Genomic DNA, 11,328 nt, shown 5'->3' with positions numbered 1-11,328 from the left:
AATAATTAAAAAGGTTTATCTAAGGACCAAACCTTATAACATAGTATATAAGTCCGGCGTACCTAAAATTTCGTCATCTAAATAAAATTTATTCTTAGAAAACTCTTAAATTGATCATCTTGATTTCATAATGTACGGATATGGTAAAAATGATTTTCTATCTAAAAAATGAAGTGTATTATAACACATTATCTAATCCATCTATTTTAAAAAATTTCAAATGTTTATGAATTTGTTCAATCTGCACAATTTTAAAGCTACGAGACTAGCTTTTTAGGCCATCATAGTGGTTTCTGGTACTTGAAATAAATCATCTGGTAGAGTTCAAAGTTGATGCCATGTATAAACCACACCCAAATATGGATAATAGACTAAAAGAGATAAAAACTATTTGCAAGCCGAGTCTTTCTTTAAGTGGTATTATCAAATCTATTTTATTTAAAGAAAATGTTTATATAAGATGTTAACCTTATACTGAAGAAGTAATGTGCATCTCAAAAACTGACAAAGTAAGGTTGTTCCGATATCAAAAAACCCTATAATTGATTATCTTGACCTCGAACTGTATGAATATGAAAAAAAAATGAATTTCAAGTGCTAAACATAGTGCATCTATGTCACACATTGTCTAGACCATCTATTTATAAAAATTTTAATTGCTTATTGATATGCTCAATCAATAAAAAAGATTTTGAAGCTTTAAATTTTATAATTAGAGGTGAAAATAGATTTTTAGATCATCATAAGGGTTTCCGACATCCAAACCACTTCCTTTTGCAAAAATTAGGGTATGTTTGGTATGCGTGAAGGTATTTCTATGAAAATATTTTCACATGAAAAAAGTATACATGTGATTCGGTATGAGAGTTTTTTCAACCCCAATTAGTTGTCAATTGGTGTGAAAAAATGTACTAGGACCAATTGGTATGAAAAAACTCCGATATTTAATCACACGATGGAGTTTTTTCACATGAAGATACTTTCACATTATATTTTCAGATGCCCCAAACATAACAATATGCCTTACTTTGGTTATTTGAGTTTGACACCTTATACAAACCACACCCTTTATTTAAAAGGTTACGTTTAAGGCCTCGCGCCCTTGAAGCAAGATGTGATAGAAAATAAATGTATGCATACAAATCTTCTTTTTTTTTGGTAAGTAAAAGTGGTAAAGTCAATAGAGATTTGGGCCCCTACCCTTTGATGAGAATGAAGTCAAAGACCTCATCATGAGGTTTGACAATACTACCGCCATATAGATCTTGATGTTACATATGGTTCCCCACGTATGATAGTATTAAATGCATTAGTGATCCATGGTCTTAAAATACTCACTTTATTCATATTATTTCCTTTAGGATGAAGTTTCTATAAGGCCTAGGCTTTATGAAAACAAAATAAAGCCTCACCTCAAATATCCTCATCTGGAAAGCACTATCGGGAACAAAAATCTCCATGATGGCTTTAAAATCAAATTTCAACATTGAAAATAAACTTTGAAACCAAAAAAAATGTACAAATATTGTGGATATGTGAACACTTACACTTGAGTGAAATCAATGGTCTTCATAATTTTTTATAATATACACTATTTTTAGATCTTGAAATCTTACTTTGTTTTCAATACCACAATGTTCAAGCTGAGATGATCGATGCAAAACTTTTACGGTTCTTGAAGAGTAATTTTTGCAGAGTTATGAGGTGAGGCTTTACTTATTTTGATAGGGCTGCAGCCCTCTCAAACTATTTTCCCTTTAAATAACCCTAAACTCAACATTCTAAAAAATCAACTGAAGAAATGTGAAAAACTGTTTGTTCATAAAATTTTAGACATTGGACAGGAGTACTAGAAAACCCCATTTTATTTCAAAGACGAGTTTAAAATATGGGATTAAAGACTAGTAAAGTTAGGCCAAGAAATAGGCATATGTCACAAACAACAGTTGAAAATAATATATGCTAACACATAGGTCTAAGGCCCTCTCTGAATAGACACATTTATTTTGATATAAATGCCCCATTTGTTTTTAGAAGAATAGCAATAAATCTTGGAAAAGTAGTGATATACGTATTTTTTTTTTTTGGAAAAAAAATTAAATAATATCACCAACCGTTAAATAATATCACCAACCGACCACAAATAGTTGGAAAAATGATGATAATTAAATAAGGTCCTTATCAAATGCCCCTTCTTAAAATCATACGGGATTAGACATTCTAAATCGCTGCAAATGCATTATTTGCCTTAAATCTTTGATTTGACAGATCAAATAGTAATGCGGATCTTATAATCTGCCAAGAAATACAATAAATGGCGATGAATCCTCCACAAATAAAATATAAGACTATCTATTTTAAAATTCAGAATCAACTTTTCCCTTCAAATTTACAATCACGATGATCAAGAATATTGACTCGTGAAATTTTAAGCCTCTATAATGAGCTAACGAGACGGAGTTTGCATATGAATAAGTACTATTGCACTTTATTTAGGTAATTAGCTGGGTAATAACCTCCAACCGCCAGTTCCATCCAATAAAACTTAGAATTACTTCACCAAAAGTTCTTAATTGCATATAGTAACAAAATAACTATTTTGAGAGCTTTAGATCCAAATATAGCTTCTTGTTTGAATAACTACATCTAGATATAACATCTTGTGGGTAGCCTGGCAAACTGGCCCGCTGCGCTGTGGCCCGGTTTGGGCCGAGTTGGGTAGAGCCTCCTACATTTTGACAATAAATAAACATAAAAGAAAAAACAACGGGCGGAACAAAACGGGGTAGGCCAGCTTTGGCCCTTGTTCCAAGCCGAGGCCACAGGCTTCAGTTCCACTCTTGTAGCTTGGGCCTAGGTTTTTCGGGATCCAACTAAATTGCCAGCCTATTGATGGGTGCTTTGGATAGACATCTAGATATAAAATCTCACCATTATTCATGAATTTTTCTGTATTAAATAGGAGAGAGAGAGATCATGGCTTTGATCGTATTTCTTTTTTTAGGTGTGGTTTGCATAGGATTGTGACCTTTTTTTTTTTGCAAAAATTTTAAGCTTTATTAACAATAATTGCTCGAAGGAGATTACATCATTGAAAACTAAATGAGAAGGCAAAAGAGCCCCTCTTTTAGTATGGGAGTCAGCAACAACATGATAAACATGAGTAAATGAGACAGAAAAGAGAGCAACCACATCCACGATTTCTAGCCAGAGGGACCGAAGTAACCATAGGGTTCGACTCCTTTTTACACCAACTAATAACATTTAGAGAGTCTCATTCACAAATACAGCAGTGAAGGATTGCGACCTTAAACAATCAAATTAAGGTGTACCTCCAATTTTATTATGAGATGCAATTTTGGTATCGAAAATTCCTAGGATGACATGAGAATATATTTTTATCTATAATTCTAAAATTTGAAACTCCAAATATAGTTCAAATCAAACATATCTATAAAGGCATGAAAATCTTGAAAATGGATGATCAAGATAATGTATTGCAAGATGTAATATTTCTAGGACTTGAAATCTCTTTTTTTTCTCTGTATCTATGGCTCTGTTTGACAAAACAGAATTTAAATATCTCTCGATATTTAAAAATTTGAATAAAAGCATTGTTGGCATCTCATTTATTGAGATTATGTCTTTTTCTGATATTTATTTCTTGTGCATGTTTGCCTATCTACCCATATTTCATATGAACACTAGGCCAAAATCTGCCTACAAGGATTAAGCTCACGCAAAAGAAATGAGTGGCGAGGCTTCTAAGGTAAGATAAGAATAAACAGAAAAGCCTAATCATGCGCCCCATTAGGTACTATCAAACCAGTTGGGTGATCCACATCAAACCATATAACCGTGGAGCATTTCGTCTTTCTCGATTTCATCAAATCGTATAAAAGCCAAGAAGACAATGGCAACATCCATAAGGGCTAAAGCCACTACGGAGCATAGAATCAAAGAATTCCAATGCTTCATTGTAGATCGAGCAATACCATCTCTCCATTTCTGACATTACATGTAAACATCACTATATTTCTCTCTACAATGAAGCATTGGAATGTTCACAAGGCTTGACTTTGTTACGTTCACATGGCAATGTCCCGCAACATTTTTTTTTACGGAGAAATCGTATCCCGCAAAATTTAACTAATAGTTGAATTTTCTAATATACTGATTTTGAGCATTTATCTAAATATTCGGGTATAAAATTTTAAGTTGTCAAACATGGTTTTTGACTTTTGGTATTAATTTTTTTTTTAAATTACTCAAAATTATGAAATATTCAAATATTTGAATGCTATCAAACATAGCCTATATATCTCGATGTCGAAATGATCAATTAGTTGTTTCCCCAACATCAAAACAACCTTTTTCGTAAGATTTTAAAGATGCACATGAATTCTACATTTTAATGCCTCAACCTTATATAAACCTTTTCCTTCTTTTATAAGACACAAGGTAATTAGGTTAAGGGCCTATGCAGTACGAGCACTATAGACAAAGAGTTCTACTTTTTGAGGCGTATAGTCAACACCATATTTGTAGCATCCTTTTGCTTGGTACATTCAAGATTAATATGTACAAAGATTTATTGAGCATTTCTCCAAATAAATTTGTTGTAAGTAACTAAGAATCATCGGTGATCCAGGTGGCAAAATGGTGATTTAGTCGGCTTGCGGATTCAGAACGATTGGACTCAAAATAGTGCAGGAAAAAATCGTAAAAAAATTGTGAAAATACAAATATATTAGCTTGCGAAAAGAAAATTCATTAGATTGACGTTAAGACTGGATGGAGCGAGACCCTAAAAACAAAAATTAAAGAGATCGAAGTTGAAATTCGATGAAAACCCCAAATTCTAAACCTTTCAATCTCAACAAAATACGGTTTTGATTTGAAAAAGAGTAGATCTAGTTCGTGTACATCAACAAAAACAAGATGGATTGGATTTAGGATTGAAATGGTACTGATTGATAAAAGGGTGGATTTTTTTTTTGGATTTTTTTTTCTTTTCACCTTTTCAGTCCAAAACCGCAAAAGAAAGAAAAAATGGGCAATTCTTCAAAAAGCTTAAAAAATAAAAAAAATTGGTCAAATCCTTAAAAAAATCGCTCAATTCACTATAGGAAACTAGGCGAGTTAGAATGAACCATAGCGAGTCTTCAAGTCATGAGCCTCCATAACCATAGAACCCCTACATTCGATCTGATTATGAATCAGATCACTAATTTTTAAAGGAAAAAGTTAAGGCCTACTAGGCCTTATGGCAAAAAGGTAAAGCCATTATTCAAATCCCGCCAAAAATTGAAGTTCATGCATCAAAAAACTTTTGGATCTGTTATCTCAATATGGACCATTATGAATGTGAAAAAAGTGGATTTTGAATCCTAAAAATTATATATATATATATATATATATATATATATATATATATATATATATATATATATATATATATATATATATATATTATGACAAATTATCAAAACCAGTCATTTTCAAGTGCTTAGAGATCCTCGAAAACTATACCATTTTTTTATCTTCAAGATTGACAATCAGCCTTGAAATAGATTTTACAGCCATCATGGGGTTTTCCATGTCCAAAATGTTTTTCTAGACAATATTTTAGGATGAGGCTTTACGTTACTTTTTAAAGCCCAAGCCTTATAGAAACCGCATGCATTCTTAAATCACTAGTCGAAAGGGAGTAAAATTAATAATATATGAAAAAATTTAATGCTATACTCCTTAGAGGTAAGAACAATATGCAATACGAGAAGCACAATTTGTGATTTCTAGAAGAAGGTTGCGACGCATTTAGACCGTCCATTCCCATGGCCAACACTGGAGTTATCAAAATATATATAAGAAATTAACGATTCGACATTTTGCCTATTTGGAAGTATTCCAACCGAAGAAGATGACGTGTATTTTTATGAGTACTTTGAAATTTAATCAAAATATATAGCTAAAGTATTAAATTGTTCATCTTTTAAAAGTAATTTGATAAATTTCCAAAAAATAATGTGATGAGAATATCCTCTAAGTCTAGGACAAAAAGATCTCAACATGATTGGAGAAGCGTTGCGTGGGGTACACAAATTGCACACCCCAATTCTACCAGGGAAACATTTGAACATCTCTCTGTAACATATCTTTCTCTTCCGCCGGCCAAACATCGGAAATCGTTCTCTTTTTGGAGAGGAAGAGGGTGGGCCCTACATGCATGAAATTTAAAGTGCGTGTACTATGGTCCGTTAGGAACGTTACTTTTCATATATTCCTTTGAGTAGAAGATTTATTTGGGAAGATATTTTTTATCTGAAATTTTGGAAATCATTAGATGATTATGTTCAAAGAAATAAATTTGAATATTAAAAAATAATGTAGATCAAACAGATCTATAAAAACTCGAAAATGTTGAAAATTGATGGTCAAAAAATACATTACAAGATGCATTATTTTCGATACTTGAAATCCATGTTTTTCTTATGTCCATACATCTTGATGTCGAGATAATCAATTTGATGATATTTGAGTATCAAAACAACCTCTTCTAGTGATAGTTTTGAGGTAGGTGCTAATTTGATTGTTTAGAGCCTGGGCTCTATATGCATTTTTTTTTTTAAATATATTAAAATATTTTAATTATTTTTTTAAAAAAATATTTCCATACTTTCTATTTTTAAGTTTTATATCTTAATAAGTTTAAAGATTCAAAACATATTGCTAAGGTACAAAAATTTTAAGTTTTATATATTTTAATTTTATTTAAAATAACTTTATTTCTTTCAAATCTATATTTTTTATCCAAACAAATATTATAAAGGATCCACATAAAAACTACGAGGACATTTTTCCTATTTTTTATTCTAAAATAGAGACCGGCGGGTGCACCCGGCTGGTGACCTTCTAACACTGGACTTTTCCTTCGCAACCAAGCGCCTAAGGGAAGCCTATAAAAGTCTTTTCAAACTTGTTAGGGTTTCATAGAACCAGACGGGGCAGAGTTGTCTCCTAGGGTTTCATAGAACCAGACCGGGTAGGGTTTCCTCCTAGGGTTTCCTCCTAGAACCCGAGCTGGTACCCAGTCATGGTGCACGTTTGCTTCTATCGGAACTGTAAGCCCTAAATCTTCTCAGTTTCCGCTCAAATGTAGACCTTCTCTGTTTCTGCAAATGTTCCACTATTTTTTTCTGGAATTTCGACGCGTTTTCTCTAGAAAATCTTATGTCTTCATATTGTTGAACTCAACAGATATTCCTTATTTGTTATTCAAAATGTACTGTTTTTTCTTCTTTTTTTGTTGCAATTTTTCCTTCTATGATAAATTTCACTGTTTATCCTTAAAAAAAATGATCTTTTCTCCAATTTCTTCTGTATATCTCCCTCCTTATTATTAACTTTGCCATAATTTCTCATGAAATCATCAGGTATTTCTATCGAATTTTGCTGAACAATATTCGTTCTTGTACCAGATGGAAAGACATTTAAAAAGCCTTGAAGGCCATACGAGAAAGAGAGGCTTGATGCCGAGCTTAAACTCGTGGGAGAGTATGGGCTTCGATGCAAGCGCGAGCTATGGAGGGTTCAATATGCCCTAAGCCGCATTAGGAATGCGGCTCGTATGCTTCTCACTCTCGACGAGAAGAACTCGAGGAGGATCTTTGAGGGAGAAGCTCTTTTAAGGAGGATGAATCGCTATGGTTTGTTGGATGAGAGCCAGAACAAGCTTGATTATGTGCTTGCCCTAACTGTTGAGAAATTTTTGGAACGCAGGCTCCAGACCATCGTGTTCAAGTCGGGAATGGCCAAGTCCATTCATCATGCAAGGGTTCTCATAAGGCAGAGGCACATCAGGTGAAATCTCTCTCTGGTTTGGTGTGCACACAGTCACAAGTTTTAGGACTTATTTGTAATACTACCTCTCTTATAATTCTCTTTAATAACACACATTTTCAACTCTATTTCTCATTTTACTGTATTTCATCTCTATTTCTCATTTTACTGTATCTCTGTGCAAATGTGCCCGTTCTATCTCTCTATCCTTTCCCTAGATTTTGTGTTTCATCAGTTTTCTATGCATTCATTTTGTGTTTCATCAGTTTTCTATGCATTCATTTCATCGGAAAAAATGTTTTCCCTGTATTTATATGCATATTTGAAAAAATGTTTTCCCTATATTCATATTCATATTTGTTTGGTGCTGTCATTATTTGGAAATTGTTGGTTTTACTTGAAAACATGTAAAAAATGTTTTTCCTGTATTCATATTTGTTTTGAGTTATCATTATTTGGAGATTGTTGGATTTACTTGAAAACATGTATGCACTTGCATTGTTTAGGTTTATGCCTATTTGTATGAATAATTTTTTAGTTGCTGAATCCAGACATTGGTTTTCGTCTTCTTCGCCTTTGGATTTGCATGTGCTCTGGCCCCTAATTATTCGCTTGTTTGGTTACATTGACTCTTATGAATTGTTTCACTGTTGTTATATCTTTTCCCCTGGGCTTGATTTTGTTGTTGTTTGAATTGGAGTGTTCCCTCCTTTTGCGTATTGTGTGTGGGACCTAATTGTATACACGGTTAGTTTTTGTGGCATCTGTAATTTTACTCGTTTGAATCAGGCTGTGAGCGATTTGCCTGGTTTTTGAGATTATGGATTCGTTGTTCATGAATTAGTTTGATTCTTTGCTTGTTGGACTCTTAGAATAGCGTAGTTTTTATTTATGATGTGTGTTTAACCGACACAACTCAGTCATTGGTAACATATGGTCGGATGGCTGCAAAATATTTCTCATGGTAAGTTGGAAATTCATAAGTTGGACATGGCCCTTGGGATGCCACCCAGTTAAGAGACTTCAATTCTTACTTGATTCAAATCTTGAACCAGTTAAATATAAGAGAAATGCTAGCCCCAATGAACAAAGGAGTAAATTTAAGTTGGGCTCGTACAGTTTGAAAACATACCAGATGAGTTTTTAGAATATTATTGAGAGGACATTTTTTTTATTGTATTTTACTATGGCCTTGATGTGAAATACAAAAATACCTGTAGTATAATTATTCATTTCTAGTTCAAATAGTCTAAGAGATTGAAGTGTTTATTGTCTTATTGGTCTATGCATTAACATTCTATGGCCATCTGTTTATGTAAATAACTAAATATGCACTTACTGTGTCCTTCTTTCAGAATGGCCAGGGTACCTGTTTGTGTCGTATTTAACTCCTGTTTCCCTTTCTTACAACATAGGCAGTCAATGCATGTTGAGTTGTTTACGTTCAGTTGTAATTGTGGGATCTAACTGTAACTCTCAATGTTGTGTAAGAACGAAAAATTTCACTGTTAGGCCAGTTCTTGGGATGGCCTATTTACATTTGCAGAATTATTTATCAGAATAGGTTATTTATTCTAGCTCAGTTACTAGTTCAAATTACACCTCCATATTCTTATCATGATTTGTCCATGGCACTCCCTTATCAAACACATAAATGTAGTGTCAAGCAGTTAATTTATTTTAACTATGCTGCAAAAAACTCGAGTCATTAACAAGTAATGTGATTAAGATAGTATTGAACATATTGTGTATTTTTTCATGGACTAAAATATGAGTCTTTACTCTATGCGCTAGACCAGCTCTAGTGGATTTCAAGTTTGCAAATAGATTGAAATTTTCTGTATTGGAGAAAGCATCTCAGGCATCCTCCTTTTTTATGTCTCAGATAACTCACCCATCTTTACTCTTTACCTTATTGGTAATTACTCACTGTAACAATTCGAAACACCTACTGCAAGTAGAAATACAAGAAAATAGCAACCTAAGTGGGAACTTGCCTTAAACCATTGACTGTGCCTGAACGCATCTAATACTGTCTAAACTCCCAATAGAAGACAATTTTAGAACATTGAGGGATATTCATGTGGATGAGAACTGTGTTGCTTGAAACCCAAAAAATGGAAAGGTTCCTGACTAGTTTGATATAGCAAATAAGATACATCCTAGCCATGAAAGATCTTTGATGGAAACCTAACTCGAAGGCCTTATCAAAATGAAAACGAAAAAAGAAAACAACTTGGGGATCAATGACGATAATCGATCATCCTGTTGTGTGAAATACTAACTGTAACTGTTCCATGGAGCCCTGACTCCCTTTCCTTTATTGCTATGTTCTTGAATGCTATGTCAAGAAGGACCTTACTAGTTCGAGAAACTTTGTTGAAGATCGACGGAGATTGAATCATTGTTTCATTTACTAACTTCCATGAGGTTTCCTGATTACATTCTTCCCTAATAATTCCACAATAGGCTTTTCTAAATTATGCTCTTTGGGCATTTTCCCATTGTGGTAACTGAGATTTTTCTTGGGCTGTTTTACTTAGGGTTGGCAGGTAGTTAAACATCCCATCATTCATGGTTAGGATGGATTCGCAAAAGCACATAGACTTCTCTTTGACAAGTCCTCTTGGTGGTGGTCGCCCTGGTCGTGTCAAGAGAAAGAACCTCAAGGCTGCTTCCAAGAAAGCTGCTGGTGGAGATGCCGAGGATGACGAGGAGGAGTAAACGATTTACTGGCTTACTGGCCTCTTTTTGGATAAAATTTGTTAGGTTCTTTTCTCTCTCTCTCTTTTACCCCTTTTTTCTCTCTTTTTTATGGTTTTTCATTCTTAGATTAGTTATAAGTGGGAGTAAGGTGCGTACAATAATTTCAATTTTGCAGCGCTTTGTTTAGTACGAGCATGGTTTGTTTCTATACTTGGATTTATTTACGTTGGTTTTGGCGGTTTATCAAAGAAAGAAAGATTTTGTTTTGCGTCCCCATTCCAGAGTAAGTTAGTGAAGGAAAATGTAAAATAAAAAGTCGTCTGCAGTTTGTAGTTCTGGTAATCTATGTTGGTGAAATCACCGCTACTTTATAAATATGAATTGTATCATGTGCCTTCGTAATTTTGATAAAATTTTGGGAAAAGGTAATATTTGTTATATTTCAATGTATACGCTTTTCTTCTTTTTTTTTTTTCTTTTTTTTTTTTTTTTTTTTAACTTAAACTGGAAAGTTCTCTTGAATTGGAAAGGGATTTTTACCCACGAGTTTTTTTGGGTATTTGTTTTTGGGAAAAATTGCAAAAAAAAAACCTCAAGACTATATGCACAACTTACTTCAACCTAATTTTTCCTCATTATTATTATTATTATTATTTATTTATTTTTTGAAAATGTACCTTTCGTGCAATACCTCCAAACCAAATAAAACATGAAAAAAATACCTAAACTACTTTTTTTTACTTTTACCTGACCCACTCCTCTCTTCTGTCTGACCAAACG

The 11,328-nt window shown here is 33.3% G+C and overlaps 1 pseudogene across 1 annotated transcript; it reads left to right on the top strand.

The window, feature by feature from the left end:
• Positions 1 to 6,877: 6,877 nt before the first annotated feature.
• On the top strand, positions 6,878 to 10,822 carry LOC18424108 (small ribosomal subunit protein uS4y-like; annotated as a pseudogene). Its single transcript, XR_016041282.1, has 3 exons — positions 6,878 to 7,124; positions 7,482 to 7,863; positions 10,386 to 10,822. The product of XR_016041282.1 is annotated as a small ribosomal subunit protein uS4y-like (transcript).
• Positions 10,823 to 11,328: the final 506 nt, after the last annotated feature.

This window comes from Amborella trichopoda, chromosome 9 (assembly GCF_054954075.1).
Source record: "Amborella trichopoda isolate Santa Cruz 75 chromosome 9, AtrichopodaSantaCruz75HAP2 v2.0, whole genome shotgun sequence".
Taxonomy (NCBI): Eukaryota; Viridiplantae; Streptophyta; class Magnoliopsida; order Amborellales; family Amborellaceae; genus Amborella; species Amborella trichopoda.
This window is presented reverse-complemented; position numbering and strand designations above follow the sequence as displayed.